Consider the following 24,913-nt stretch of genomic DNA (forward strand, 5'->3'; position numbering starts at 1 on the left):
TTAGGACGGAAGAATCCCATACACTGCTACAGACTAGGGACCGAATGGCTAGGAAGCAGTTCTGCAGAAAAGGACCTAGGGGTTACAGAGGACGAGAAACTGGATATGAGTCGACAGTGTGCCCTTGTTGCCAAGAAGGCTAATGGCATTTTGGGTTGTATAAGTAGGGGCATTGCCAGCAGATCGAGAGATGTGATCATTTCCCTCTATCGACATCGGTGAGGCCTCATCTGTAGTACTGTGTCCAGTTTTGGGCCCCACTCCACAAGAAGGATGTGGAAAAATTGGAAAGAGTCCAGTGGAGAGCGACAAAAGTGATTAGGGGACTGGAACACATGACTTATGAGGAGAGGCTGAGGGAACTGGGATTGTTTAGTCTCCAGAAGAGAAGATTGAGGGGGGATTTGATACCTGCTTTCAACTACCTGAAAGGGGGTTCCAAAGAGGATGGATCTAGACTGTTCTCAGTGGTACCAGATGACAGAACAAGGAGTAATGGTCTCAAGTTGCAGTGGGGGAGGTTTAGTTTGGATATTAGGAAAAACTTTTTCACTAGGAGGGTGGTGAAGCACTGGAATGTGTTACCTAGGGAGGTGGTGGAATCTCCTTCCTTAGAGGTTTTTAAGGTCAGGTTGACAAAGCCCTGGCTGGGATGACTTAGTTGGGAATTGGTCCTGCTTTGAGCAGGGAGTTGTACTAGATGACCTCCTGAGGTCCCTTCCAACCTGATATTCTATGATTCCCAAACTGGGTCTCTTTTACAGCCTGCTGGCATTATAGGTTTTCTCTTTTAGTGAGAGAATGGTATGGTAGAACTCAAATCAATGAAGGTTACTCTCAGAAAGACCTCTAGACTTCTGGAATATGCTGCTCAAACAGTTTCACTCTTGTTTCTACTGTCTGTCCCTCGTCACATTTATCTCCAGACTTCTTTTCCTTGTCCAGATCTATTCCGCCCCCAACAATCCTCAATTAATTGAACTATTTGAAACTTTGCAGTTTTTTGCGGAGGGACAATAGGGTTGAGGTCTGTTATTTCTCACCTCTATATATTATTTATTTATTTAAAAACATTTTTGCTGTTAACAAGCATGTTATCTCTGGAGACACAAATCCACAGTTTGAGAACTGCAAAACTAAGTATCTCTGATGGTACCTTCTAGACTGAGGAATGAGTCTCTTTGGGTAGATAGAAAGATTAACCTAAATAATCTATATAGAAGCCCATGGAACCCTGTAAAATTGGGTCCCTAATCCATGAACTATTGGAACTTGTTTACAAAACTTTTCTTAAACATTACATGAATATATTGTCTCATACTATAGAATTAGAATTTATAATCCCTATTCCATGATGAGACATTATAGCTCAGATATATCTTAATTAAAACTATCTTTAGATAGGTTTTTTCCTCAAAAAGCATTTTATCAAAAAAATCTGATTTAAATAAAAAATAATTAATTTTTATCTACCCTATGTGTAACATCTCTGTGGCCCATCAGCAATTGCCTGTGTGGAAAAGTAACAAGAGTGTTTGAGTGTCTATATCTAGTTGTGATAGTCTTCTGCACTGGGAAAATGGCTCACTTTTTCTTTGCTGTCCGTTTTGTCTTCCAATCTCTTGTCTGTTCTGATTTTCCTAATAGAAATGAGGGCAGTGCCTTAACTCTTTTCCTTTTGCAGCTCTGGGAGGACTGGTTGTGACAATGCAAACTGAACCAACACCTTTGAGTCTTGGGACCAATTGGGTTAATTTCCTTTCCCTTTCAGGAATAGATTCTTGGGATGTTGCTGCCAGGGCTTCCCTAGCAATGTGGAGCATCCTTCCTGAACCCTACCTGTAAGTAGTTTCTAGGTAGATCCAAATCTTGTGTGCTCTACGGCTCCTGCAAATGGCAGCTGCAGGCCTAGTACTTTTGCTGCTGGGCACAGTGTAATAGGACATCTCCCCCAAAGGGAAATGTGTTATGAGGCGAGGGTGCAGACTTTCCTTGGCCATCTGCAGAGATTTCAAGTGGTCCGGGGATGGGGCAGCAGAGTCTCCCTGAAGGGTGCTGCAACATGGGAGGGAAAAGCCTCCCCACTTGGAATCTCCTACTCTGTGCAAGTGCCTGTTATGTGATCTCATAAGCTGTGGCAATGGGCCACATTAGAACATGGGAGGAAGCATGTTATGCTGGGTATGAAGGACCTAATTGTATTGTAATTCATCTATTAAAGGGGAAAAAGTAAGGCTACTGTGGAAGTATCTGCTTAATTCCCAGACTTACATGTATGGGACAATTCAAAGCTGTGTATTTGGAAGGTAGAGTTGTTCCTTAAGAAAAAGGACATTACTGTTCCCAGCTGGGTGGGGTGGGTTTGGGCTGACTTCCAAATGCTTAGCCTTTCACAAGTGAAAGGACTGAGAGGTGGTGAAGGCAGGAGGTATATGGAGGACTTATGAGAGGAGGTTCCTGTAATGCCATGTTGGTGCTAGGAAGAATAGATGTGCTTATGGAACACAAACACATTGTAAAATCCTAGTGTAGCCAGGGCAAATGGTAGCTTTACCTACATGTAGCTCATCACCTTGCGGGGGGGGAGAAGCCTTACTTAAATTTCTTGATTCCTCTCATGAAACTCTCTAACTAAAGCAGTTTTGGCTATAGGTTTTGAAAGACTCTACAAAATAAGCTGAAACCGTCATCATGTAAGTTACGTTCAAGATTCTACCTTAGATTACAGTACTAACATTTATACAGTGCCCAAAAGTGTGCGAGGTCCCTTGTGGGCTGGTAAAAATGAGTCATGCTCTACTGTGCCCTGAGAAATCAGAATAAGATTTAACATACCGTGAAAACAAAATATGAGATTGGAGTAAAGGGAAAGATGAGGGCTACAAAAATAGGCTGGTGTGGGTATATCTGCAACCTCCATGAGCGAGATGGTAACTATGTTAGGTATCAAATTGGATTGATAAAAGTAACTGCTTAGGTGTAACATGCATAAGATTTTGTAAGACTTAGTACCACACAGCACGCTGATTAAAAAATTAGCACTATATCATCAATATAACAACCATTAAATGGATTAAGAACTGACTGACATCTCAAAGTGGTAGTCATTGGGGAATCATCCTCAAATAGGAAGTTTTATTAGCGAGGATTGGTACGAGGCCTGACTATTCAACTTTTCCATCAGTGATCTGGAAATAAATATAAAATCATTGTTGATTTAAAAATTTGAAGGGATTGGAGAACAGTAAATAATGAGCACAGGATAGTCATACAGAACCATCTGGATTGCTTGATATGCTGGACCCATGTGAACCGGATACTTTGTAACACTATGAAATGCAAAGTTATACATCTAGGAACCAGGACTGCTGCTCATACATACAGAATAGGGGACTGGATCCTGGAGCGCCCTGACTCTGAAAGGATTTTGCACAAACAAGTGAACATGAGGCAGACTTGCTAACCTAGTGAGGAGGGCTTTAAACTAGGTTCTCTGGGGGATGGAGACCTAAGCCCTGTGGTAAGTGGGATACCAGGAAGAAACACGAGGAGAGTGCAACAGGAGAGGCCTCCTGATTCATACTGACAAAGTAGGGCAATTGACTGGTTATTTTAGGTGCCTGTACACAAATGCAACAAGTCTAGGAAACAAGCAGGAAGAATTGGAAGTCATGGCACAGTCAAGGAGCTATGATGTGATTGGAATAACAGACTTGGTGGGGTAATTCAGATGACTGGAGCACTGTCATGGATGGGTATAAACTGTTCAGGAAGGACAGGCGGGGGAGAAAAGGTAGAGAAGTGGCACTGTATGTAAGAGAGCAGTAAGATTGCTCACCGCTCCAGTATAAAACTGGAAAAAAGAGGCGAGAGCAACAAGGGTGATGTCATGGTGGGCATCTGCTATAGACCACCAGACCAGGAGGATGAGGTAGATGAGGCTTTCTTCGGACAATTAATGCAAGTTTCCAGATCACAGGCCCTGGTTCTCATGGGGGACTTGAATCACCCTGAGATCTGCTGGGAGAGCAATACAGCAGTGCACAGACAATCCAGGAAGTTTTTGAGAGTGTTGGGGACAACTTCCTGTTGCAAGTGCTGGAGGAACCAACTAAGGGCTGTGCTCCTCTTGACTGCTGCTCATGAACCGGGAAGAATTGGTAGGGGAAGTAGAGGTGGGTAGCAACCTGGGCAGCAGGTGATGGATGAGTTCAGGATCCTGACAAAAGGAAAAAAGGAAAGCAGCATAATATTGACTTTGGACTTAAGAAAAGCAGACTTTGACTCCCTCAGGGAACTGATGGGCAGGATCCGCTGTGAGGCTAATATGAGAGGGAAAGGAGTCCAGGGGAGCTGGCTGTATTTTAAAGAAGCCTTATTGAGGGCGCAGGAACAAACCCTCCCGATGTGCAGAAAGAATAGCAAATATGGCAAGCGACCAGCTTGGCTTAACAGAGAAATCTTCAGTGAGCTTAAACGCAAAAAGGAAGTTTACAAGAAGTCAAAACTTGGACAGATGACTAGGGAGGAGTATAAAAATATTACTCGAGCATGCAGGGGTGTAATCAGGAAGGCCAAAGCACAACTGGAGTTGCAGCTAGCAAGGGATGCGAAGGGTAACAAGAAGGGTTTCTACAGGCATGTTAGCAACAAGAGGATGGGACCCTTACTGAATGGGGGAGACAACCTAGTGACAGATGATGTGGAAAAAGCTGAAGTACTCAATGCTTTTTTTAATTTTTTGCCTCTCCCTTCACAGACAGGGTCAGCTCCCAGACTGCTGCACTGGACAAGGGGGGAGGAGGTGAGCAGCCCTCAGTGGTGAAAGAACAGGTTAAGGACTATTTAGAAAAGCGGGACATGCACAAGTCCATGTAATGCATCCGAGGGTGCTGAGGGCTAATGTGTTGGCTAATGTGATTGCAGAGCCATTGGCCATTATCTTTGAAAACTCATGGTGATCGGGGGAGGTCCTGGACAATAAAAAGCAAATATAGTGCCCATCTTTAGAAAAGGGAAGGAGGAGAATCCGGGGAACTACAGCCTCACCTCAGTCCCTGGAAAAATCATGGAGCAGGTCCTCAGGGAATCCATTTTGAAGCACTTGGAGGAGATGGAGATCAGGAACAGTCAACATGGATTCACCAAGGGCAAGTCATGCCTGACCAACCTGATTGCCTTCTATGATGAGATAACTGGCTCTGTGGATATGGGGAAAGTGGTGGACGTGATATATGTTGACTTTAGCAAAGCTCTTGATATGGTCTTCTACAGTATTCTTGCCAGCAAGTTAAAGTAGTATGGATTGGATGAATGGACTATAAGGTGGATAGAAAGCTGGGTAGATCGTCAGGCTTAATGGCCAGTGATCAATGACTCAATGTCTAGTTGGCAGCCGGTATCAAGCGGAGTGCCCCAGGAGTCTGTCCTGGGGCTGGTTTTGTTCAACATCTTCATTAATGATCTGGATGATGGAATGGATTGCATGCTCAATAAGTTTGCAGATGAGACAAAGCTGGGGGGAGAGGTAGATATGCTGGAGGGTAGAGATAGGGTTCAGAGTGAACTAGAGAAATTGGAGTGTTGCGCCAAAAAAAATCTGAATCAACAAGTTCAACAAGGACAAGTTTAGAATCCTGCACTTAGGATGGAATAATCTTATGCACTGCTACAGGCTGGGTGATTACAGTGGAGGAGAAGCTGGATATGAGTCAACAGTGTGCCCTTGTTGCCAGGAAGGCTAAGGGCATATTGGGCTGCATTACGAGAAGCGTTGCCAGCAGATCGAGGGAAGTGATTATTCCCCTCTATTTGGCACTGGTGAGGCCACATCTGGAGTATAGCGTCCAGTTTTGGGGCCCCCACTACAGAAAGGATGTTGACAAATTGGAGAGTGTTGAGTGGAGGGCAATGAAAAGGATGGGGGGGGGGACATGATCAATGAGGAGAGCTGAGGGAACGGGGCTTATTTAGTCTGCAGAAGAGAAGAGTGAGAGGGGGATTTGATAGCAGCCTTTAACTACCTGAAGGGGGTTTCCAAAGAGGATGGAGCTAGGCTGTTCAGTGGTGGCAGATGACAGAGCAAGGAGCAGTGGTCTCAAGTTGCAGTGAGGGAGATCTTGGTTGGATATCAGGAGAAGCTATTTCAATAAGAGGGTGATGAAGCACTGAAACGGGTTATCTAGGGAGGTAGTTGTGACGTTGGACTCCATATGTTTTATGGAAAATATGTTTATAAGTGTGAATATGATGTAACTGGAATATGCTTCATGCAAAAGGTCTCTTGTAAGGTATCATTACAAAGCTTATGATCTACTGAGTGTGGTCATCCTATTTGTTTGCATGTATTATTTCTATGTGTGGAGTTAGGAGAATAAGATATAAACTTGTATTACTGATGTAAACATGTTAAGTGGAAGCCATTATGGGTGCTTCAGAATTAATGAACTGTGAATGGGTTTGTTTACCTGCAAGCCTTCCTGTGTAGGTGTTTTCCAGCTACTAGGTAATGAAGAAGGGGGTCTTACAGTGACATGTGATCATGTCCTCTGAACTGGAATCCATCTTAAAACTGGTACTTTTCCATTTAGAAGGAGGGGTGAGGATCCAAAAAGACAAGATTCCTGCCTGGTGCCAAAACTATAAAAGGGGGTGGAACAGAACAAAGGGGACTGCCAGTCATGAGAAATTCCCTAGTTACCACTTGAGCTGGAACTAACAAGTACTGTACCGGGGAAAGGATTGGGCCCAGACTAGGAAGGAGTCTAGTCTGAAAGAAGCTTATTGGAACATCTCTGAGGGTGAGACTTATTTGTGTTCAGTTTCTTAATGTATTAGGCTTAGACTTGTGTGTTTTTGCTTCATTTTTGCTTGTTGACTTACTTTGTTCTGTCACTTGAAACCACTTAAATCCTTCTTTTTATACTTAATAAAATCACTTTTGTTCATTAACAAATCCAGAATAAGTGATTAATACCTGGGGGAGCAAACAGATGTGCATATCTCTCTCTCAGTGTTATAAAGGGTGGACAGTGTATGAGTTTACCCTGGATAAGCTTTATTTGGGGTTTGGATCCCATTGGGAGCAGGGTGTCTGGGTGCTGGAGACAGGAGTACTTGCTGAGCTGTTTTCAATTAAGTCTGCAGCTTTGGGGGCATGGTTCAGACCCTGGGTCTGTGTTGCAGCAGACTAGCATGTCTGGCTCAACAAGGCAGGGTTCTGGAGTCCCAAGCTGGCAAAGAAAACGGGCTCAGATAGTTTCAGCACATCAGGTGACAGTCCCAAGGGGGTCTCTGTGACCGAACCCCTCACAGTGGTGAATTTTCCATCCTTAGAGGATTTTAAGGCCTGGCTTGACAAAGCCCTGGCTGGGATGATTTAGTTGGGGTTGGTCCTGCTTTGAGCATGGGGTTGGACTAGATGAGCTCCTGAGGTTTCTTCCAACTCTAATCTTCTATGATGCAACTCCATGCTCTGGGTGGCCCTAAGTCTGTTTGCCAGAAGCTGGGAATGGGCAACAGGAGCTGGATCACTCTGATTGCCAACCCTAATCTTCTGTGATTCTTCTATGATTCTATGAGCTCCCAGTGCAATGCTGTGGCAAAAAGGGCTAATGCAATTGTAGGATGTAATAACGGGAGAACGTAGTAGGAGCAAGGAGAGGTGATTTTACCCTGCATATGGCATTGTGTGCAACCAGTACCGGAATTCTGTGTACTGTTCTGGTGTTCACATCTTCAAAGGATGTTGAAAACTACAAAGATAGTGAGTGAGCCTGATATGTCTGGGCTATGAGTTGGGATCTAGTGTGGGCTTGGGAAGTTAACAGCTTTCCTGATATGCTGCTGCATTTCTCACCTAAATTAGAATCCCTCAAAGTTACTGTTCTTGCTTTAATTTTAGCCCAGATTTAGCTGAACTTTAGAGCAGGAATGTGGGAGTCAGAGGAAAGTGACCTTTGTAGCTGGACAGATGCACTGCTGTGACTACCATGGAGTCCGTGCACCCATGCAGAGGCATGTTTCTCATGGAGTATGTTAAAATCTTGTTAAAGCATTGTTTGATCCCTCAACTCTGATACTATAAATGTTTAGGAGAATGTCAGATTGAAGAGAGTGTTTGTCACTGTCAGGAGTTCATTCTAGGCACATAACAAATGGGCTAGGAATCTCTAATGGGAGGGATAACTTTGACCTGAGGGTTTTTGTTTGTGGTTCTCAGTGGCAAGGTTCCTTGAGCACGTTCATGTGCATGTTGTATGCTGGACTGTGCTGTGGTGGCTGTTTGCTGGCATTTTAGCCCAGGCACGTTTTTAGTGCACCTTAAGTAACTGCCAGCAGTTTTCAGGCTTATTGGAGACTCTCCTCTTGTCCTTTCTCAGAGTGTGTACATCAATAGATTAGCATTTTCTTATGGGTCAGGTTGATCTGTGTTTGAAAGTTATGTTGTGATTAAATTTACAGCAAGTTTTTTGTGTAGTGGTGTCTTGCTTTCTTTACTCCAGAAGCTTGTTTTGACTAATGTAGAATCCAGAGGCAGATGCTACCTTTGGACCCCAAAAGAGTTAATTAGATGGGACTTCATAGGAAGGGATTCTTGTTTGGTGTGACTCTCTCAATCAAAAAACTAATTTCAAAACTAATTACCATCTGTGTAATAAGAAGTCTGCCAAGTTTGCTTTGTTTTCCCATGAGTTTGTTGTGACTGCAACATTATTTAGCACTAGTTTTATCAGTAAACACCCTTTGGGATGAGTGTTTTACATCTATCTGAAAACTATCCGGCCAAGTAAGAACTTCAGACTTATTTCTAACTTGATTTAAACAGAAACAGCCTTGCTTCTAATATAAGGTAGGGTGGATAAAAATCAATTAAAAATAAATAAAATCTGATCTCTTATTTAAATTGGATTTTTTATTTAAATGCAGGGTGTTTTAAAAATAAACTTGCTTAAAATTAAATTTGAAATTAAGCAACCTATGTTAAGGCCTAAACTTACTATAATCTATTGCAAACATTTAAATTAAAAAAATTACATGCTTGCTACCAAGTTTAAAAGAGTCAAACCACTTAACTGGTGGAAGTCACTTGCTAACCCTGAGTTTAAGTGCTAAACCAACTTTTGACAGCGCTCCTGCAGGTGCAAAGACCCTTTTTTCTCATTTCAGTTTATTCAACTAGTTCAGTTCAGTGACTAGCTCGTTCACAGTCAAGAAAAAGCAATTGGGAAAAAGCAGGAGCACTTGTTTTTCCTCTTTCAATCCATGAATAAAAACTTCATGTGAGAGGATGAGATCTCATCTAAAATCTTGAAGGCTGGACATGGTGACCAGAAAGAATCAGTTCAGTTCACTAACTACAATAATACCTCCTCTATTTAATAAATCAGGTAGCTTTAAATGCAAAACATATTTTGATAATTTTTTAATGTATCCAACACACTTAAGGTAGTTTTATTTACTTAAAAAAAAAGCTGGTTTGTGCATTTATAATTGAATTTGAATTTCCATCCAAATGGTTTGACACAAATCACATGTAAAAAAAAATTAATCTCAGTAAATGCATCATTCACCATTTTCTAACAATACAAAATGTAAAAAAATAATCTGCATAGATGCAAGTTAAGTTGTATAAATGTGCATAGATGTATTGTATTTTCCTGGTAAGCAAAAAGAAGCATCAAATTTAGTGTAAATGCTATATTTAGTTGCAAATCAGTATGCTTTAATGATTATCAACCAAGGAGAATCAGCCTTTCTTTAGGAAAATAACTAAAGTACAAATGCAAAACATGATTAAAATCAGTGATTTAAATCAAGATCTCCTGCTTGCTTATTTAAGTCATGATTAACATTGATCTGAATTGCTTTGATGTAAATCAAATGGGACAGTTACAGTGCCTGGCCCTTTGCCCAGAGGGGGAAAACTGAGCCTAAGGCCTTGGCTACACTTGCAAGTTACAGCGCAATAAAGCAGCCCCGGGCACCCTAACTCACTCCCTGTCCACACTGGCAAGGCACGTAGAGTGCTCTGACTCCGCAGCTAAGCAATGCTGGTATTCCACCTCGGCGAGTGGAATAACGTTTGCTGCGCCCCCGCGCCAGTGTGAACGAGGTGTTGCGTTACTGCGCTGTGATCAGCCTCCGGAAATGTCCCATAATCCCCTTAAGTCAAGTGGCCACTCCTGTCATTGTTGTGAAATCGGCTGCAGGAATGCGGAAATGTCCTTTCAAAGCTCTGTTTTGTAGAAGCCGGCTGCTTATCAGCTCCAAGAATAAGCAAACATTTACTGTTTGCTGTGAGTGAGAGAGAGAGAGGTGGGGGGGGGGAGGGTCTAAACTTACAAGACAGCATGCTGACACACTCCTAGCACCCCAAAAACCCACACTCTCTCTCTCTCCCCCCCCCCACATACACACAACGCACTCCGTCTCACTCACACACACCCATTTGAAAAGCATGTTGCAGTCACTTGTATGCTGGGATAGCTGCCCATAATGCACCGCTCCCAATGCCGCTGTAAGTGCCTCAAATGTGGCCACGCCAGCGTGCTTGAAGCTGTCAGTGTGGAGAGACTGCAGCGCTTTCCCTACTGGGCTCTACGAAGGCGGGTTTAACTCACAGCGCTCTACATCTGCAAGTGTAGCCATGCCCTAAAAGTCCAGCATTCAGACTTTGTTTATGTCTATACAGCTTGCAGAAGCAAGCTTCCCAGCCTGGGTCAACAGACTGGGATGGACTTCAGAGCCCAAGTTCCAGCCCCAACTGCAACTTCAAAGTGCTGTCTACACAGTTATTTTTAGAGCACTAGCATGAGCCCCACTAGCTCGAGTGTGCCAACTCAGGCTGGGAGGCTCGCTGCTGTGTAGACATACCCTTGAGGCAGGCTTGGAATTTCCTAGAAAAGCTAACAGTTCTCCAACCAAAACATATTGGAGGGAGAGGAATTATTCCAGTTTAGTACTAATGTGGACACAAGAACGAATGGATATAAACTGGCCGTGGGGAAGTTTAGGCTTGAAATTAGACGAAGGTTTCTGACCGTCAGAGGGGTGAAATATTGGAACAGCCTTCCGAGGGAAACGCTGGGGGCGAAGGACCTGTCTGGTTTTAAGATTAAGTTAGATAAGTTTATGGAGGGAATGGTTTAATGAAAAACATGATTTTAGCCAAAGGAATACAGTGCAACGGCAGGTAAATAGTATAATGGCTAACAAGGGTCAGGCTGGAGACTCTTGCCTACATGCTCGGGGTTTTACTGATCGCCATATTTGGGGTCGGGAAGGAATTTTCCTCCAGGGTAGATTGGCAGAGGCCCTGGAGGTTTTTCGCCTTCCTCCGCAGCATGGGGCAGGGATCACTAGCAGGGGGGTTCTCTGCCAATTGAAGTCACTAAGCCACAGGATTTGGGGACTTCAACAGCAGAGTCAAGGGAAGGGGTAGGGACGGCTTTGTGGCCTGCAGCATGCAGGGGGTCAGACGAGATGATCATAATGGTCCCTTCTGACCTTAAAGTCTATGAGTCTATATCACCTGTTTCTGCTGTGGTTTAGGTATTTTTATAGCTAACCTATGAAGCTTTTGTCTGAAAAATTGAGGTCCTGGGAAGGAGGAAAACCAAACCACAAATACGGCTTGCCATGTTTATTTTAGTCTCTGGAGTCACTCAGGCCAGTGTGAGGTTTTTATATTCTCCTACTGTTACAACAATATGCTAAATATATATTATAAAAACACTGGGAATGAGAAGAAAATCTTTGCCACTCGTGGAAGCTGAGATACTGTGTGCTGTTGTAGCGAAGAGCCCCTGGAAGGAGACTGCAGAAGGGATCAGTAGTTAAATGATACTTTTGCATTCTTCTGTACTGTGTGTAGCACTCTTATGTCCCTGGCTCATTAAGGGCCCCTCTGCCAGGCAGCTGGCCTTGATGTCAGTTATGCTTTGTATATGTGCATATATGTGCATTTCCATGGCGCACTCCTCCTTGCAGAGAAGGGTCTGCAGTGATACACTGCAGTAGGACTTAAAAATCCATTTGCTAGTGACAAGTAAGTACGCTTTCCATAGTGCATACAAAAAGGGGGGAACTTGGCTACCACTTCTGCAGAATTTAAACTTTTCATTTTTTTAAGTTCCTAGTTCTGGTTCTAAAGAAAAGTGTCCAAATGTGATCTGACGTAGTGCTGTCTCCCTGAGTCTCCACACATTTCAGCAAAAAGAACGAGGATTACGTGTGGCACCTTAGACTAACAAATTTATTTGGGCATAAGCTTTCATGCCCACGAAAGCTTATGCCCAAATAAATTTGTTAGCCTCTAAGGGCATGGCTACACTTGCAGATGTAAAGCGCTGTGAGTTAAACCCGCCTTTGGAGAGCGCAGTAGGGAAAGCACTGCAATCTGTCCTCACTGACAGCTGCAAGCGCACTGGTGTGGCCACATTTGTGGCACTTACAGCGGTATTGGGAGCGGTGCATTATGGGCAGCTATCCCACAGAACATCTCTTCCCCTTCTGGCGCTGTGGCTTGTGGGAAGGGGGCATGGAGTGCGGGGCATTCTGGGTCCTGTCCCAATGCCCTGTGATGCATCGGTTCGCATCCCAGCATTCCCTTTGCTTCTGTCCACATTTGGCGCCATCTTTCAACTTTTTAATACTGCACGCTCTGTCTTCCCTTTCGGTCTGTGGGAATGGAGCCGGAACTGCTGAGGAGTATGCTGTGTTTGCTATGCTGACTTGCAGTGCCTGTTGCTTTCCTGGGCTAAGGTATCTTTTACTTTATGCAATAATAAAGAATGTTTTCAAAGCCAAAAAATCCATTTATTGAAAAGAAAATTCATTTATTGAAGAGAGACAGAACTGCTTGGGAAACAGGGGAAAGGGATGGGGTGGGCAATGGTACAATCACAGATTTGTGTATGTGGAATTGTGTGATCATGGGAGACTTTAACTTCCCAGATATAGACTGAAGGACAAGTGCTAGTAGTAATAATAGGGCTCAGATTTTCCTGGATGTGATAGCTGATGGATTCCTTCACCAAGTAGTTGCTGAACCAACAAGAGGGGATGCCATTTTAGATTTGTTTTTGGTGAGTAGTGATGATCTTATAGAAGAAATGGTTGTAGGGGGACAACCTTGGTTCGAGTGATCATGAGTTAATTCAGTTCAAACTAAATGGAAGTATAAACAAAAATAGATCTGTGACTAAGAAAAAATTAAGGAAATTAGTTAGGGAAGTGGATTGGACTGAAGAACTTGTGGATCTAAAGGCGGAGGAGGCCTGGATTTTTTCAAGTCCAGGTTGCAGAAACTATCAGATGCCTGCATCCCAAGAAAGGGGAAAAAACTCATAGGCAGTGGTTGTAGACCAAGCTGGATGCGCAAGTATCTCAGAGAGGTGATTAAGAAAAAGCAGGCTACAAGGAGTGGAAGATGGGAGGGATCAGCAAGGAAAGCTACCTTATTGAGATCAGAACATGTAGGGATAAAGTGAGAAAGGGCAAAAGCCATGTAGAGTTGGACCTTGCAAAGGGAATTAAAACTAATAGTAAAAGGTTCTATAGCCATATAAATAAGAAAACAAAGAAAGAAGTGGGACTGCTAAACTCTGAGGATGGGGTGGAGGTTAAGGATAATTTAGGCATGGCCCAATATCTAAACAAATACTTTGCCTCAGTCTTTAATGAGGAGCTTAGGGATAATGGTAGGATGACAAATGGGAATGAGGATATGAAGGTAGATATTACCACATCCGAGGTAGAAGCCAAACTCGAACAGCTTAATGGGACTAAATCAGGGGGCCCAGATAATCTTCATCCAAGAATATTAAAGGAACTTGGTACATGAAATTGCAAGCCCATTAGCAAGAATTTTTAATGAATCTGTAAACTCAGCGGTTGTACCGTATGACTGGAGAATTGCTAACATAGTTCCTATTTTTAAGAAAGGACAAAAAGGTGATCTGGGTAAGTACAGGCCTGTTAGTTTGACATCTGTAGTATGCAAGGTATTGGAAAAAATTTTGAGGGAGAAAGTCGTTGGGGACATTGAGGTCAATGGTAATTGGGACAAAATACAACATGGTTTTACAAAAGGTAGATCGTGCCAAACCAACCTGATCTCCTTCTTTGAGAAGGTAATAGGTTTTTTTTTTAGACAAAGGAAATGCAGTGGATCTAATTTACCTCAATTTCAGTAAGGCATTTGATATGGTTCCACATGGGGAATTATTAGCTAAACTGGAAAAGATGGGGATTAATATGAAAATTGAAAAGTGGATAAGGAACTAGTTAAAGGGGAGACTACAACGGGTCATACTGAAAGGTGAACTGTCAGGCTGGAAGGAGGTTACTAGTGGAGTTCCTCAAGGATTGATTTTTGGGACCAATCTTTAATCTTTTTATTACTGACCTTGGCACAAAAAGTGGGAGTGTGCTAATAAAGTTTGCAGATGACACAAAGCTGGGAGGTATTGCCAATACTGAGAGGGACTGGGATATCCTACAGGAAGATCTGGATGACCTTGTAAACTGGAGTAATAGTAATAGGATGAAATTTAATAGTGAAAAGTGCAAGGTCATGCATTTAGGGTGTGACGTGCAGTCTATATGGTTTTATAAAAATATGGTAAGTGAATATAATGTAACTGGAATATGCTTCATGCAAAAGGTCTCTTGTTAGGTATCATTACAAAGTTTATAATCTACTGAGTGTGATCATGCTATTTGTATAAATGTACCACTCTTGTATCTAAAACTAGAAATATGAAATATAACTCTGAGGGCCTATTGTCATTATGTAAAGTGTGGGCCATTAATGATGGTTTGGAATCTTGATGACTCCCATTAACCAGGACCATTGTCTGCAGATAGTTGTTTACCTGTTAGTCTTCCTGTATATGTGTGCTGGCAAGTGGGTAATGAAGTCTTGCAGTGACATGTGATCATGTCACCTGAACTGGAATCCATCTTTAACCTGGTGCTTTTCCAGTGAGGGAGGGTGGAAACCCAGAGGGACAAAGGGTTCCCGCCTTATGTAAAAGCTATATAAAGGGGTGGAAGAGAACACAAAGAGGAGAGGAGCCATCATGAAGAATCCCCTAGCTATCACTGAGCTGCAACAATAGCTGTACCAGGGGAAAGAATTGTGTCCAGGCCTGGAAGGTGTCCAGTCTGAGAAAAAACTTACTGAAGCATCTCTGAGGGTGAGATTATCTGTATTCAGTTTGATTAGGCATAGATATGCGCCTTTTATTTTATTTTGCTTGGTGACTTACTTTGTTCTGTCTGTTACTACTTGGAACCACTTAAATCCTATTTTCTGTATTTAATAAAATCACGTTTTATTTAGTAATTTACTCAGAGTATGTATTAATACCTGGGGGAGCAAACAACTGTGCATATCTCTCTGTCAGTGTTAGAGGGCGAACAATTTCTGGGTTTGCCCTGCATAAGCTTTATGCAGGGTAAAACGGATTTATCTGGGTTTAGACCCCATTGGGAGTTGGGCATCTGAGTGCTAAAGACAAGCACACTTCTGGGAGCTGTTTTCAGGTAAACTTGCAGTTTGGGACGAGTGATTCAGGCCCTGGGTCTGTGGCTGGAGCCAGATGGGAGTGTCTGGCTCAGCAAGACAGGGTGCTGGAGTCCTGAGCTGGCAGGGAAAACAGAAGCAGGGGTAGTCTTTGCACATTGGGTGGCAGCTCCCAAGGGGGTTTCTGTGATCCAACCCGTCACATAGGGATTAATAACAAATTTTTTTGTTACAAACTGGGGACGCATCACTTGGAAGTAACAGAGGAGGAGAAGGACTCGGAGTATTGGTTGATCACAGGATGACTGAGCTGCCAATGTGATATGGCTGTGAAAAAAGCTAATGCGGTCTTGGGATGCATCAGGCGAGGTATTTCCAGTAGAGATAAGATGGTGTTAGTAGCGTTATACAAGGCTGGTAAGACCTCATCTGGAATATTGTGTGCAGTTCTGGTCTCCCATGTTTAAGAAGGATGAATTCAAACTGGAACAGGTACAGAGGAGGGCTATTAGGATGATCTGAGGAATGGATAACCTGTCTTATGAAAGGAGACTCAAAGAGCTTGGTTTATTTAGCCTAACCAAAAGAAGGCTTAGGGTAGATATGATTGTTCTCTCTAAATATATCAGGGGGATAAATACTAGGGAGGGAGAGGAATTATTTAAGATCAGTACCAATGTAGACACAAGAACAAATGGATATAAACTGGCCATCAGGAAGTTTAGACTTGAAATTAGATGAAGGTTTCTAACCATCAGAGGCGTGAAGTTCTGGAATAGCCTTCCGAGGGGAGCAGGGGAGGCAAAAGACACATCTGGCTTCAAGACTAAGCTTGATAAGTTTATGGAAGGGATGGTATGATGGGATAGCCTAATTTTGGCAATTAATTGATCTTTGACTATTAGTGGTAAATATGCCCAATAGCCTGTGATGGGACACTAGACAGGGTGGGATCTGAGTTACTACAGAGAATTCTTTCTTGGGTGTCTGGCTGGTGAGTCTTGCCCACATGCTCAGGATTTAGCTGATCGCCATATTTGGGGTCAGGAAGGAATTTTCCTCCAGGGCAGATTGGCAGAGGCCCTGAGTTTTTGGATTTCCTCTGCAGCGTGAGGCACGGGTCACTTGCTGGAGGATTCTCTGCCCCATGAAGTCTTTAAACCACAAGATGAGGACTTCAATAGCTCAGACATAGGTCAGGAGTTTGTTACAGGGGTGGGTGGGTGAGATTCTGTGGTCTGCGTTGTGTGGGAGGTCAGACTAGAATATCATAATGGTCCCTTCTGTCCTTGTAGTCTGAGACCTATTATCATACTCAGCCTTCCTGTCTGGAGTGCTGTGCAATGAGTGCTGCACTTCAGGATGGCTATACTGCATGGTGATGGGGATTGAGTGTAGTGGGTAAGGGTCGTAGTTTTCAGGGCTGGGTGGTGAAGCTACAGGTGTTGGAGGCAGCTGGTGGTGGTAAGAACCCGGATGTTGGGGAAAGTGGGTTGGAGGTGACATGGGGGCACAAGGGAAAGAGTTTTGGGACAAGAGCTGCGGGGGGTGGGGTTGGGTGGGAGAGGTGCAGTAGTGCTCTGCCTGCATTGCTACAAGCGCCTGTATCAAGTCCGCTTGGCGCTCCATGATGCTTAGCAGCCGCTCCGTGCTTTGTGCCGGCGATCCGCATTCTGCTGGCAGACCCTCCTTTCACTCTCCCGCCACTCCTGCACTTTTTGATTTTTCATTACTTGAATGCTGCATTATTTCATGCAACATGTCTTCCTTGCTTCTACGTGGCATCTTTCTGATTCTTTGGAGTCTTTCAGCCGGTGATAACACGGATGGCTGAGATCTCAAGGCTGCATCTGCAAAGGCAAAATGCAACACTTAACAGAGGCAGCATTGTTCACAACAGACAGAGCAATGATACCCCCATACTTAAGGGCAAGCACAGTCTACACAATAGCATAATTTGCCCATCCAAAGCGAGCGCGCACAACCCACGGGAGCCCCAAAATGGTGAGTAAGCACAGGGTCAAGCGTGACTGATTGTTTCACGGCCGTACTGTCCTCTGGGTTTCTGTGCCTTGGGGAGAGCCAAAGTGACGGGGGCCCCTATACTGAACGCTATCCCCACATTTTCCACAGGAGTTCATCCTGGAAGATATCTTGTTGCTGAGGGTGACCTGGGAAGCAAGGGAGGGTCTTCTACTGCAATGCGGCTTCCGCCTTGGCCCATATGCAGCTTGCCTGTGTGCAGCAATGGTCCCCCTCACCCCTCAGTTAGCCTGACTGGGACAAGGACCTCAGTGGCTATCCTGAGAAACCTGCGCAAGCACATTGCCCAAGTTCTGGCTGAGACTTTTGAAGAGGTCACTGAGGCAGATTACCGCGATGTGAGAGAGCACATCAACACCCTATTCTGCATCTAGGCATGCATGCAGCCCTAATCCTACTCACCCCAAGAGCCTGCATCGAATAACTTCCTTCCCAAAATAAAAGCAGTTTACTGGGAACCTCCTCTGGTGTTTGTCCTTCCCCAAGCACCGGCCACCGTGACTGGCTACCTTCCTCCTGGCTTGAGAACAGCTCCTGGCTCTGCCTCAGCACCCTCGCTCCCGCTTTGCTGCTGCTCCTCCTCCTCCTACCTTGTTGAACTGGGCTCTGAAGAGTCCATGGTGGTCCCCGGAGTGGAGGTGTGGTCGCCTCCAAGTATCGCGTCCAGCTGTTTGTAGAAATGGCAGGTCGCAGGGACAGCACCGGAGTGGCGGTTTGCATCATGAGCTTTGTGGTAGGTATTCCGCAGCTGCTTCACTTTAATCTTGCACTGCAGTGTGTCCCAGTCATGGCCCCTTTCCATCATGTCCCTTGATATCTGCCCGAAGGTATTGTAATTCCTATGGCTGGAGTGCAGCTGGGACTGGACAGCTTTCTCCCCCCAAACACTGAGGTCCAGCAACTCGCCATTGCTCCATAATGGGGCTTGCCTGGCACGTGGAGGCATGGTCACCTGGAAAGATTCACAGAGAGCACTCCATGCCTAGCTGAGCAAACAGGAAGGGATTTTTCAAAATTCCCAGAGAATTTAAAGTGCAGGTCTGACGGTTGGTCACCTGAGGGCAGGGCAGTAGAGTTCAAAGTGATGACCAGAGTGGCTAGCACAGGCATTGTGGAACACTTCTGGAGGCTGATCAGAGCACACTATAGGACCAGGGTGTCCACACTGGCGCCGTGGCGCTCCAGCGGGGGCGCAGCAAACGTTATTCCACTTGCCAAGGTGGAGTACCAGCAGTGCTGTAGCCGCGGAGTCAGAGCGCTATATGTGCCTTGCCAGTGTGGATGGGTAGTGAGCTAGGTAGGTGCTTGTTTAAAAAGGGGGGAAGGATAGCTCAGTGATTTGAGCATTGGCCTTCTAAAACCAGGGTTGTGAGTTCAATCCTTGAGGGGGCTATTTAGGGAACTGGGGTAAAAATCTGTCTGGGAATTGGTCCTGCTTTGAGCAGGGGTTTGGACTAGATGACCTCCTGAGGTCCCTTCCAACCCTGATATTCTATGATCTATGATTCTAGTGCACCCGGAGCTCCTTTATTGCACTGTAACTCGCAAGTGTAACCAAGGCCTAAGGTGCCACAAGTACTCCTCATTCTTTTTGCTGATACAGACTAACAGGGCTACCACTCTGAAACCTGACACATATCAGTGTCTCTGCTGCAGCTCAGAGCTTTGCCATACAGCAGGGGAGTTAATCCATTTAACTGCTGCTATTGAGAACTCTGTAGGCAGTGTGAAACTGACTATCAGGTCAATTTTACCCTGCTGCTTGGCTAAGTCGGGAGGACTCAGAAACAGATCTCCTGGATATTGCCTTTGGATATCACTGGGGATTTTCCTTCATGTATATTGGCCTGGCAAGTGGTATCTTGTAAATGGAAGGCTTGCGCTGCCTCTCTCAAATGCTCTCGAAATTTCCTTTTAACACTTTGATCCTGGCAACTACAGGTCTGCAATTAGTATTGCACTAGTGCCAAGGGATCCATAGAATCAGGACTTCACTGTGCTAGGCACTTTACAGATATGGAACAGAGATGGTCCCTGCCCCTTGGAGCTTACAATCTAAATTGCATTGTTGCAAGATGAACCATCAACCCCAACTAACGTTAGGTCTGTGCAGAACACTTCTTCATGGAAGAAACGAGGTGTGAGCAGACTGAGGCTATGTCTACAGTACAGCCTTTGTTTGCAAATCTTAGGGGTGTGAATAGTCTCCTGCTGACCTAGCTTCTGCCACTTGCGAGGTGGGTTTTTTATGCTGATGGGAGAGCTGTAACAATGCTGCCGTTGGTGGGACACAACTGAGAGTATCAATTCAGGACAAATTGCTTAGAGCAGGGCAGTCACAGCCCAAGGCTGGGTGTCCTTTATTATTAAGGCACGCCAAACCAGCCAAACAGAGAAGACTTTGGTTTTACCCCACTGGCTAACCATAAGTTACGCAAGCAATTCCCTTACACTCCAGTTTCCCAGTATCACCACTCGTTATGGGGATGACTGGTCATGAAATACCCCAGTAAAAGAAAAGAGTTCTCCTGATCCCAAAGGACCAAGCCGCAGACCCAGGTCAAATAATAACTTAAATCTTACCCAAAATACACGCTTATAGCAAGTTCTTATTAACTAAAATTTATTAAAAAAGGAGAGAGAGAGAGTTGGTTGAAAGATCAATATACATACAGACTTGAGTTCAATTTCTTGAGGTCCAGTTACATAGCAGAGATGGTGAGTTTGTAATTGCCAAAAGTTTTTAGAAATAGTCCATAGGTTATAGTCCAATGTCTATATTCAGGGTGACTCCAGTCAATGACATTTCCAGCAGCCTCCTGGCCTGAGAAAACAATAGATTTACCTTTGTCTCCCCAAACATCATGGCAATTAGCATAGGGTAATTTATCCATTGAACAGTTCAGATACAGGTTACCACAACCTTCAAAGAGACATATAGACAATAATACTATTTCACTCAAGTGTCTTCCTACATGTTAATAGTCCTTTTTTGATCTTTGATTCAAAGTCATAGTAATAGACAAAACTTGTTTGCTTATGTCACAAGACCTGAGCAAACAACTACCCTTTTATCTCTAACAATGCAGGCTTGCATTTCAAAGCTCTGTTCATTCACATATCTTCCTAACAAGTCTTCTGCCATGGATCATGTCAGTCTGTGAGTTAATTAACTCTTTCTGGCCCTGTCACCTTTCAATGAGATATTTTACACTTATAACCTCACAGGAGAGCTCTCACCCGTTGGCATAGAGTGTCTTCACCAGATGCGCTGCAGCAGCACTGCTGTCCTGGTACAGCTGCACTGCTGCAGCGCTGTATGTATAGACATAGCCTGATGTGTGCGCCTAGATTTTTATTCTTGTGCCTTTAATACTAGCCTACAGCTTGAAGAGCAGAGACTTTGTGGTGATGATTGCAGGACTGGAAGTCTTTCAGCTTGGTTAATCTGTATGCAGTTGACTCAGAAGTCTGTCCTTCAGAAATGTGTAAGGCTACCAGGCTCCAAGTGTTTGTTCCAGTAACAGATTAGATTAAAATTTATGGTTGGCGCCAAATAAATCTGCTGTGTTTTGGATTAAGGAGGTCTGGATTTAATTGTAAATATTACTACTTATGTCGTGTGAAGTGCCTATAGAAACCCACATTCCTAAGGTTAAACTGGATTCAGTTGTATCTCTATTTTGCAATAACATAGCAGCATGCATGTAGTGAAGAGCAGAACTTATTTTGAGCACTCCATTTCCAGTGTGATGGGATAGCCACTGGGGAAACGGACCACTGGTTTGGATACATTGTCTGCTCACAAGTTTACCCCTTCTCATAACTTTGCATTGCACTAAGCGTTTGAGCCTGTCCACTGCTTTCAGGGATTCTTTGAAGCCTGTCCTTATTCAGCTTACTAGGCATGTGGCATTTCTTGGGGGCAGGTGAGAGTGGTCATGGAGCAGTGGAAGTTGGGTGAATTGAATTGAACAGGGCCGGATTAAGATAATCTGCGATGCTAGACATGTTCCCACGAATTGGTGCTGTAGCCTTGACCCCAGCCACAGCCTCTCTTTAGGGTGGTGGTAGCAAGGATCACCAGCACAAACTTTTGTTGGGGAAGCAAGCAAGTCAAGGGCTCCCTGTCTTCAGGCAGATGGGGGTCCAGGCCAGGATTTGGGAAGCTTCAACTCCTCCCCCTCGCCCCCCCACATCCTAGCAGACATCCTCCACTGCCCCAAATAGAGCTGTGTGCTCTGCTGGGGTAGATGATGGTTTGCCCATCACCGCTGCAGCGGTGATGAGTTGGGGTCAGGACGAACTGTGGTCTGAATGTAGACAAACTGAGGCTTCACATTTTATTCTTGTCCACCCAAAGAGCTGCACCAGGGCAACACCCTCTCCAGTCCAGCACCCAATTGCAGATGTGGGGTGGCAGATCTCCAGGAGGTAAGGGCAGGATGTCCTGCTGACTGGCTCTGGAGCAGACTAACTCATCTCCCTATGGGCTCCAGACTGTATGTGATGTGAGGCACTTGCTTTACCCCTCCAGCGTCAGGTGCAGCTGCTACCCTCGGTCTCCCTCTGCTGTAGAGTAATGTAGAGTAAAGTCCACCCTTTCTGTGTAAAATGAGTCTCAAAAGCAAACTGCTCCAGTAAAATGGTCCTTCCCCAACTCATCACCCTCTGGGCTGCAGCCTTCAGGAGTTCCTCTTTTGGTGTAGGGTGGTAAGCACAATTCCTGTGGGAGAGCCCATGCCCTCCCTCTACTACAGCCTCCAGCCTGAAGGCCCGAACAGGGAAGTGGGCAGCGACTTTAGCTTCTGATGTTTGCCTGCTCTTACCTCAGAGCTAATTCCTGTGCTTGCCTCTTGGGCACAGGAGATCTGCTACCAGTGGCTAAAACCCAGACCCTCCCAGGTTCCTTCCCTAGCTCCCTTTCATCTGGGAGCCCCGCTGGCTTGTTCCAATCCCTGGAGATTCTGGCCAGCAGGCTGCTGCTCCCTCAGTGTCTCATCCTGTACAGCAAAAGGAAGCACTGCTTGCTTCCCCACCATGCATTGTTTGCAGCTCCCAGCCCCTGCATAACAGCAATCCCCCAAATGCCTGTCCTGAAAGAGCCAAGGCCCAGTAAGAAGTGGTGGGCCTGGGTCTGCCCTTAGAGACAGCGTGTCCTGCTGTAGGGACTCCAGAACCTGGGGCAGAAACCGGGTTTATGGTGGTCTGGAAGCAGCTGGAATTGATGCCTGTGCAGCCATGGCAGAATAAACAGGCTTCCAGGGGGCCTCAGTGAGTAGGTCATTGGATGCTGTGCTTTGTGGGCAGTGACTGTTTAGACCAGGCCTGCACTACTCGTAAAGCGGTGAGGCCATATTACTCCAAAGAAAACAGCTGAGGGCTGAACCCAGCGAGCCTTTATAGACCTCAGGGGCCAGCCATGCCCAGGGGCTGCTCCCCAGACTAGGTTCCCCCCCCCCCCACCTCCCCCGGGGGGGCGCCGCCCCCCCCCCCCCCCACGAGCCCTCCCCACCCCATCCCAGTGGCCCCTGTCCCAAGTCCACTCACTGGCTGTGCCGGGCTTGGGCCGCTGCAGCAGCTTGGCAGGGAGGAGCTGCCTTCCGGAGGCACCAGAGAGCCAGAGCGTCCTGTTTGCGGCGGCGGCAAGCCCCAGCAATGGAGGAGCCGGTGCGGTGCGGGGGGCAGCAGCCATGCCCCCCATCCCTCCTGCCTAGGCTGCAGCCCAGCGCTCCTCCTGGGTGCTCCTGCAAGCTGCAGCAGATGCATGTAGGCGCCGGCCCCCCACGCACCCCCCGGCTGCCCTCTTGCAGCCTGGCGCTTAGGCTCTGCAGCTTCCGGGAGTGTGAGCCACCACCGCCCCTCCCGGAGCAGGCTCAATGCCCCATGCGCTGGTGGCTCACATGCCCAGGAGCCGCAAAGCCCGAGGGGGGAGCCGGGGAGCACATGGGGGCCGCCGACCGCATGCATCTGCTACAGCCTGCAGGAGCCCCGGGGGGTGAGGGGACGTGCCAGGCCACAGCCTGCGCAGGAGCGGCAGGGAGCGCAGCTGCTCCCCACTATTGGTGCCGCCACCTTTGCAGGGCTGCTGCGCCCCTGTGCCACACCGGCTCCTGTATGGCTGGGGCTCGCCGCCCCTGCAAGCCAATGCTCTGGCTCTCCAGTGCCTCCAGAAGGCGGCTCCTCCCTGCCGAGCCAGGCCACCGCTTTTTTATTGTTACCATGTTTCAACAATCAAAAAAGAGGACGGGGGGGAGAGCCCCACCCGAGGCCCGCCCCCATCCCCTCCCTCTCATTTCCCCCCCTCTCAGAACCCCCCACCCCCCCCCCCCCCCCGCTCCTTGTCCTCTGACTGCTCCCTCCTGAGGACCCCCCCCACCCTAACTGACCCCCTAGAACCCTACCTCCTACCTGTCCCCTGGCTGTTCCAACCCTTATCCAGACCCCCAGAACTCCCATGCCCCATCCAACCACCCCCCCCCCCCTGACCCCCCCCCCTCCAGAACTCCCAACCCATCCAACCTTCCTCCTGCTCCCTGTCCCCTGACTGCTCCGATCCCTCTCCACACCCCCGCCCCCTGACAGCCCCCCCCAGGACTCCCGACCCATCCAACCCTCCTCCTGCTCCCTGACTGCCCCCCAGGACTCCCCTTATCACCATGCCGCTCCATGTGGAGCCGAACCAAACAAGCTGACGAGCACACAGCCCCTCCTCTGCAGAGTGCTGCGATGCTGAGGCAGGGAGAGCGGGGGAGGGACTCTGCCTGCTGGAGGCCAATGGGAGCAGCTAAATCAGGCCCAGGCGCCCAATCAGCCGCGCCACACTCTGCGTGAGGGGAGGTGAGGTGAGGGAGGAAAAATCGCGGACGCCCCCAACCCCTTGGCGCCCTAGGCGACTGTCTAGTTCGTCGGCCCTAGTGGTTGCACTGGCCCTGGGCGAACTCGACAGCCCCACCCTGCCGCTTGCCCTCGGCCCGCATGTTGTGCAGGCCTGGTTTAGACATTTGGATTATATTAAGTATCAAGGGGTAGCCGTGTTAGTCTGTATCTACAAAAACAACAAGGAGTCTGGTGGCACCTTAAAGACTAACAGATTTATTTGGGCATAAGCTTTTGTGGGTAAAAACCTCACTTTTTCAGATGCATAGGAGAACCTATGCATCTGAAGAAGTGAGGTTTTTACCCACAAAAGCTTATGCCCAAATAAATCTGTTAGTCTTTAAGGTGCCACCAGACTCCTTGTTGTTTTTGTAGATACAGACTAACACGGCTACCCCTTGATACTTAATATAATCCAAATGTCTAAACCAGGCCTGCACAACATGCGGGCCGAGGGCA

The 24,913-nt window shown here is 46.3% G+C and overlaps 1 protein-coding gene across 8 annotated transcripts in view; it reads left to right on the forward strand.

Annotated features, from left to right (window-relative positions):
* Nucleotides 1-24,913, forward strand: part of DAG1 (dystroglycan 1) — a 139,278-nt gene that overhangs the window by 20,405 nt on the left and 93,960 nt on the right. For 2 of the 8 annotated variants that reach the window (XM_034775305.1, XM_034775310.1), the window contains exon 2: nt 1,772-1,841. The exons of the other annotated variants lie outside the window; for them this stretch is intronic. The gene's annotated coding sequence lies outside the window, so the exon portion shown is untranslated. The remainder of the gene's footprint in view (nt 1-1,771; nt 1,842-24,913) is intronic. 8 annotated transcript variants of the gene reach the window in all.

This window comes from Trachemys scripta, chromosome 7 (genome assembly GCF_013100865.1).
Source record: "Trachemys scripta elegans isolate TJP31775 chromosome 7, CAS_Tse_1.0, whole genome shotgun sequence".
In the NCBI taxonomy this organism is placed as follows: domain Eukaryota; kingdom Metazoa; phylum Chordata; order Testudines; family Emydidae; genus Trachemys; species Trachemys scripta.